We start from the raw sequence: 7006 nt of genomic DNA on the forward strand, positions 1-7006 counted from the left end.
TGGAGCCTGTCCTGGAACTAGCTCTGTAGACCAGGCTGGTCTCGAACTCACAGAGATCCGCCTGCCTCTGCCTCCCGAGTGCTGGGATTAAAGGCGTGCGCCACCACCGTTATATAACATAAAGAAAAACACACTCCTCACTTTTAGTAAATAAATTAGAGGCATTGAAAATAAGCATTCAAAAATTCTATAAACATGACATACGGATTGAAGCCCTTTTCTTAATTGATTTAATTTCTCTCACCATCTATGATCAAGCTTATGTTTGGAGTTGAAGTATTTTGTGGGTATGCATATAGTTTTGCCCTGAAAACAGTAAACCTTGTTTTCTGAAATAAATTCTCAAGATTCAGGTGTTTGGGCACATTCCATTGTTTATACTCTGCTAGCAGGAGTTCCCCATGTCAAAAAGCCAAGCATATTATTGTCTTTAATTAACACTGTTGAGTTGTTAGCATATCCAAAAGCACTTTATACTCTCTGCAACCACACCTAAAATGCAGCCAACAACACCACATAATCACTTTTGCACTAAATCAAATGAGATGTAACTAACCCTTGTGAGGGGGACTGGAGAGGACATCTGTACAGAGGACTGTAATCCCCAGGACATTTCTTATGCTTAGAAATGAAAACAGCTTATATTTATTTAAGATATTTTAAACCATGCCATAATCTTCACATATTTATCTTGAAGAGGAAGAATTACTGTCATTATCATTATCTCACACATTTTTTCAGGCATAATGAGATACAATAAATAGGTCCTGGATCATTAAAGCATTTCCGAATCAAAGACTCAAGTCCCTGTGCCTATTAACATCTAAAATATCCGTTTAATTTTGAACCTCCTCTCCCTCACCTTCCCACTACCCCATAAGCTGTTTCCATTCTCTGCTTAGCTTTCCATTTCCTCTCTGTGTTCGAAGCAGTAGTATATTTTAGAGCATCAAAGAAACAAACTCAAGTGAAAATGCTTTGTAAATCCTGACTCTGCTTCTTCCTATCTTGGAAATTTGGACAAATCCTCTTCTGTGTCCCAATTTTCTTGTTTGTAGAACCAGGAGCAACTCTCTCAAGATGCTGCACTGAGTATGCAGCTATTCTCAGAAAAATCAACAGAAAAATGTTTGGTATTTAGGCATCCCCTCAATGTTAGTTTAAAATACATCTTATTAGTACTCATCCAGAGGGTATTGTTTTATCAGTGTATTCTAATTTTTTCCCGGTCCTATGCCTATTCAAGGTTCCCAATGCAGTTGTCTAGACAAAGTTGGTCACTCTTTCTCTTCCCTTTAGCCATTCCACACCAACTCTTTCTCCTTCCTCTCAGACTAATTTACTGGATCTGAATTTATCAAGTTTATTTGTAAACTTCTGTTACCATAGTTAATGGAACTTCCCAATCACTGCTATTGACCTGTGTATCAGCAGAATTTGACAGTGGATGTTTTATCTTTCTTAATGCCCATAGTATATCAGTTTTCATCCTCTCTGTCTCCCATCTGTCAACCTTAGATCCTTCTTTGCTCTATTCTTCAATAGTTTTATGAGTCCTATCACTGTAAAGAATGACTTTAAATGCATGGCCCTCACGTTTATTGCTCTTTCAACTTACAAGTCAGTATATGCAAAGACATTGACAGATTCTCAATTTGGACAGCTGGAGCATTTTATGGTCAACATTTAATTTCAACTAACAATGCCCCTTCCACAAATCCTGTTATATGCCCAGCTTTACTTATTTAATATTCTTTCAATGTATAGAATGTCTGAAATAAATATAATTTCATTCAGATTTCAACATTTATACAATGCATCACTACAGTCTGGCAATTTTTCTCATCAAGTATTCTCAGAAGATTATATAAATCCCTTAGCATCATTGTCCTCACTTTATTTCAGGGCTTTTGGATATCTTCCTGGACCACAGCAGTTGCTTTCTGTCTTTCCTCACTGATTTGGCTAGCTACATCATCTAATACTTTCTCCTTGAGAAATTCGTAATGGCTTTCCTTGTACAATCTTCTCACTATCTACTACAACAAACTGGAATAAAAGAAAATAGCAACTTTACATGAAATTTTGTATACATAGTCTAAATAGTATTTCTATGCAATATGATTTAGATTTATTTTATTTGATGTATCTTATTTATTTGCAAATAAGTTTTAAAAATATTTTCAAATATGTTTACTTATTCTTTTATTTTGATTACTCTTTTCAAAGACTCTAAATTAAATAGAGGCAGATAAATTTTTATCATTATTTCTATATTACTGCTACTTCAATAGTTTTGAAGTTGAATAAATTTTTTAAGGGAAACTTTCAAATAATTCCACAGAAAAGTTCTACCACATTTGCTACACTGCAAATATCACCTAAGAAAGAATGAAATTATCACTCTTGTGTTGGAAAGTTGATACTTGATCTCTTGGAAAATGTTTTTGAAGGAAATTTTTATTTCTAATTTGTTTACCTGTTAATAGCAGATGGAGGTCAGCTGGAGCCATATGTATGAGCTTCAGAAGCTACAGAATGAGGTAGACAGCTTTACTGCTCTTTCCAAAAACAGTGTGACTTTGGGAAAGTTACAGAAGAAACTTTAAGTCTGATTTTATTATCAAGCAAATTTTAATAATACCTAGCTCTAGTAATAGAAAATGATATTGTTGGAAGAGGCTGCTTGTTGGTTCTTGGCCTTCTGGCTAACTTAGAGCTAATGGGCCAAGCAGTGATTTAATTAATATTGTTTCTGAGTATTGACTTTGGGAGATCGAGCAGCCAGGATCCAACAAGCAACCTCAATGCTACAGATATTGTATGAAATTAACATTTAATTAGAAACCCAATGCCAATTTTATTACGTTGCTCTTAGACTTAAGATGCTATGGGTTAGCCCCTGTCAGTGAGTGCTTCCCCAGGGCCAGTTGAGGGGACCACATCCTGAGAAGGAAGAAGTTAAGGATGCCTGATTGAATATCTTCCCCAGTTTTGCCTACATTCTGCACCTGAATGCAGATGCTTACAAGACACTTACATGACGTTACTGGGGTGGGAGGGTGTTAATCTCTGTGATTTATTTATAATTTCATTTTAAGGTTTTCAGCCATTCTTATGTTGTTATCATTTTAAGAAGTTGTTTGTTTTAGTGAATTTCTATCACTTAACCTTTTCTTTTTCGTGTGTGTGTGTTTTCATGCATTCATGTCTCCAGTTCTTCTGCTTGTGGACTTTGCAACTCACTCTCCAGTTACACCATCAACCATTCTGCCAAGATTTATTAGCCAGAAGGATTTATTTTAGTAAGTTATGCTCAGGCCTCTGCATCTGTAGATTTACCCTTCTTGGATCCAACCACCTAAAACTCAAAAAAATATTTGAAAAATGCATCTGTAGTAAAATCTATAAACATTTTCGACATTATACTATGTAAACATAATAAAATAAAAATAAGCAAAATTAAATACTACTGGCTGAACATTTTAATGTCATTAGCCATTATAAATAATCCAGATTGATTTAAAGCATGTGGTCATATGTGTTTTAATTACATATAAATATTATGCTACTTTGTACAAAATCCTTGACCATCCCCTAGGAATTCACATGAATTAAGTGCCTGTGGATACCAAGGAATCTCTTTACTCTGGTTTGTGGTTTTGCTTGCTTTTAACCTTTATATTTCCAATATGTAGAACATCATTGGCCCCATATTAGTATAATATCATTAGCACAGTAGTAACTCAAATAATCCAAGCATTCCAAAGCAGGTTAGACATTTGATGAGGGTATTGCTAAAACAAAACATTCAATGTAGTCTTACTTAGTTCATAAGAAAAAAAGCAAAAGAAACACCTGGTTGTTATGCTGTTTGTAGTTACTGAACTGAGAACTCAGACTCAGTGCTAAAGATGCAATATAAATATACAAAAGATCACAGAAGTTGTACAAAAGGAAATAGACTTGAGTCTAATTTGTATGGCATGTATTGGTATTTTAGTGAAAATTCCATACATAATTAACAGTATTAGTTGAATATTGTTTTTCAGAATACTTTTATTTTCATAAAGCACAATAAATGGTTTTGAGCCAAATTTTGGTTGTACAAAATATGTATCCAGATAGTGAGAATGGAAGATTTGGGACACAACAGAAAAGGCAAGGTATTAATATAAATATATATGTATATACGTACACACACACATACACACACCCCTACAAAGTAATAAAGAAGAATGAACATTGGGAAATGTCAAAGAAGTCAATATCTTTAACTATTGGGCCAAGGGTAAAAGAAAAAAATAGTGTTTAAGAAATCAAAGGCAGGGCTGGAGAGATGGCTCAGCGGTTCTAAGAGCATTGCGTGCTCTTCCAAAAAACCCGAGTTCGATTCCCAGCAACTACATGGTGGCTCACAACCATCTGTAATGAGGTCTGGTGTCCTCTTCTAGCAGGCATATATGCAAACAGAATATTGTATCCATAATAAATAAATAAAAATTTAAAAAAAAAGAAATCAAAGACAATTATAAAATCACATAATATCAACAGGATTGTCTAAGTATGCCATGTAGATTTTCATGATTTTTGAAGCACAGAATAGACATGGTCTGGACTATGATGGGTGAACAGAGAAGAGTCACAGGAAAAGCCACCCTGGGGACAAACAGTGAACGGTAACTTCTGTGTTTATGGCCAGTGTGACTAAGATATTGGTGGTGTCGCTGGCCCTTTCTGAGGACTGCATTACCCTGAAATTTAAAATTAACCATTAATGGATAAGTTAGAGTTCTTAAAGAAATAAGGATTGGTAGCAGAGATATTCTTTCTTATAAAGAATCCCCCACCATTTCCTCTGTGGCACTGACCCTTAAAGTCAGGCATCACATTCTGTGGTTTATTTATAGTAATGACATTTAAATGCCAGCTTTTTAGCCTGCTAGTAATATTTATGAAAGACTATATATTCAAGGGTAAAGGACTCTATATGATTATATAGGAAAAACCTTTTCTTAAAAGAATAAATTCTGTTTCTTTTTGCTCAGCAGAAAAGTGGATCACACAGCGTATCATGTTGTAAAATAAAAGTTTTCACTCACAGAGAAATTCATGGGCTATGATACTACTTGTGTTTTTTTTTCCCAAATCTATGCTCCACCAAAATTATTTAGAAAAATCTAAATCTAAAAGGAACTTAGAAATCCAGCATCAGAAAGGAACTCTTTACTTTAGATTTTCCCTTTCTTTGCTTTAGTTTTAAAAAGGCAATGTTGATAATATAATAATAAAACCTCAGGGTCAGAAATAGGGGTTCAACCAGATGATTTGACAAAAAAAGCAAACCAGCCAGCCACTGGCTCTTATTTTAACCTCACTCTGAAATGGCATTACTGCCTCCTGGAATCTCAGAATGCTGTGCCTTAGAGCTACCTTCCCTGTCTTATATTCCTTTTTAGGGCTGGGATTAAAGGCATGCACCACTAGTATTTAAGGCATGCACCACTGGATTTCTATGGCAACTAGTGTGGCTACTGGGATTAAAGGTGTGTGCCATTGTAGCTACTGAAATGAAAGGTACATGTTACCATAACCTGGTCTGTAATGTCAGCCGGAGGGCTATTACTTTCAGAACTTCAGGCAGGCTTTATTTATTAAAATACAATTGAAATGCCACTACATTTCCCCTTTTTGTCTAAAATAAAGAAGGCTATAATTATATATCTATATACAATAGATACAATGACTATTTACAATTTATACAGACAATAAATAACAATACATTTATTATTTCATACATCAGTAATGTCTGGTCCAGTCCATTTGCACTTGACAATGTCAGAGAAAATGTTTCATATCTATCCTATCTTGGTGAGTCCAAAGTCTTGTACCTAATTTACTTTCTATCACAACTTGCTTTCTGATTCTGATAAATGACAACTATAGCTATTTAATCTTAAAGTCCCTCAGAGACCGAAGAAGAAAATAATATTAACTGAGTAGACAAGAAGTGCAAGCAAGCAACTTCCAAAAAAATATAATGACAGAAACAGCTGGCTATCTGGACAGTCACCCAAAGTTCTGAAATATTAGGGCATCCATCTTCAGCCTACAAGTCTAGCATATTCAACAGACTTTTCTATGACGCAGGATATTTTGTGTCCTGCTTGTCTAATTAGGATAGCATAATGCCAGCAGTCAAGGCAGGGCATTTTCTTGTACAGTGGCTTTTTCCACAAAGAAAGTAAACACCATGTGGAGTTTCTTCTATGAGCATTATCTTCTCTGAAGTAGGTTGGTGCTGACAGGAGCAGATATGAATCATTGTCATAAAAAAGAACTTTGATTATTAAAACATCTTAAATGTCATGCTCTGTAGATCTCTAAAGTGTTGGGAGATTACCTATCTATCTAAATTGTATCTTAGTTTGACGTTAAAACATACCTAATACGACTACAACTTTGATTATACTAGGTGACTAACTACTAACCTGTATTTTTTTATTACCCTAAATAGTTGATAATACTATTTTCAAGGATGAGAAATTTGCATTACATTGTTAATTGACCTGTATAGGTACAATACCTTGTAGTGTTGGACTAGATGTCCAAATATCAGGGAAGAGTTGCTCCAGACACCATTCACATAACCACAAATTGATGCAAAAGCAAGAGGATTTTTATTCTGTCATGACAGGGTCCTTCAGGTTCGGAATATGAAGGACATAGATAGCTGTTACAGTCCATCTTTTAAATCGAAAAAGCCACAGACACAAGGGGGGTGACCTGTAGGTTGTTTTCCAACTTATTGGATTGGCTTATTCAAAGGGTTACTAGCAATGATTGGTATATTCCAGGGCAGGAGAATAGTTGCATGGTCAGGTGATAAGGGAGAGCATCTCTGTGGTCTTCCTGACCTTTGGTTCAGTGACTAAATCAATACATCAGGAACTGAGTCACATCTGTGGGCTGTATTTGTCTCAATTCCCAAAATGGAGTTATGTTT

The sequence above is a fragment of the Alexandromys fortis genome, unplaced genomic scaffold (genome assembly GCF_014885135.2).
Source record: "Alexandromys fortis isolate MF-2015 unplaced genomic scaffold, M_Fortis_MF-2015_v1.1 scaffold_4, whole genome shotgun sequence".
NCBI lineage: Eukaryota > Metazoa > Chordata > Mammalia > Rodentia > Cricetidae > Alexandromys > Alexandromys fortis.